Source organism: Dipodomys merriami, unplaced genomic scaffold, assembly GCF_024711535.1.
Source record: "Dipodomys merriami isolate MVZ:Mamm:240054 unplaced genomic scaffold, mDipMer1.0.p SCAF_867, whole genome shotgun sequence".
Taxonomy (NCBI): domain Eukaryota; kingdom Metazoa; phylum Chordata; class Mammalia; order Rodentia; family Heteromyidae; genus Dipodomys; species Dipodomys merriami.
In genome coordinates, this window is record NW_027206476.1 from 157400 (window position 1) to 158059 (window position 660).

Genomic DNA, 660 nt, shown 5'->3' on the forward strand with positions numbered 1-660 from the left:
AAAACATACTTGTGTCCCTGTCTTTGGGTTCATTTCCCTTAATATCATCTTATCTGCTCATATGCACATAGCTTTTGAATTATTCTGCTTATCCCAGACATATATTAGTTATTGAAAATAAGGGAAACCACGGGACCTATGTTTCTTTGGACTTGGCTTACTTCACTTAATAAAATTTTTCCAAGACTTTCCAATTCCTAACAAATTGGGTGATACCATTCTTTCTGATGGAGGCATAGAATTCTGTTGTGTATGTACACCCATATTTTCTTGATCCATTCATCTACTGAGGGGCATCAGGGTTGGCTCTATATCAGCTATTGTAAATAATGCTGCAGTAAACATAGCTGTGCTGGTAGTTTTAGTATGGTCTTGTTTGTGATCATTTGGGTAAATGCCCAAAAGTGGGATTGCTGGGTCATAGGAAAGCTTTATATGGAGTCTTTTGAAGAGCCTCCATACTGCTTTCCAAAGTGGTTGAACAAGTTTACATACCCACCAAGAATGCAGTAGAGTTCCCTGTGGCCACATACTCTCCAGCATCTGTTGTTGCAAAAATATGGAACATTTCACTAATTTGCATGTCAACCTTGCTCAGGGGCCATGCTAATCTTCTCTGTATTGTTCCAATTTTAGCGTATTTGCTGCCTAATTGAGCAC

The 660-nt window shown here is 38.8% G+C and overlaps 1 non-coding gene across 1 annotated transcript; it reads right to left on the reverse strand.

Annotated features, from left to right (window-relative positions):
- Positions 1-553: 553 nt before the first annotated feature.
- On the reverse strand, positions 554-660 carry LOC138820359 (U6 spliceosomal RNA). The gene has a single exon (XR_011369843.1). It is a non-coding gene; the product is annotated as a U6 spliceosomal RNA (small nuclear RNA).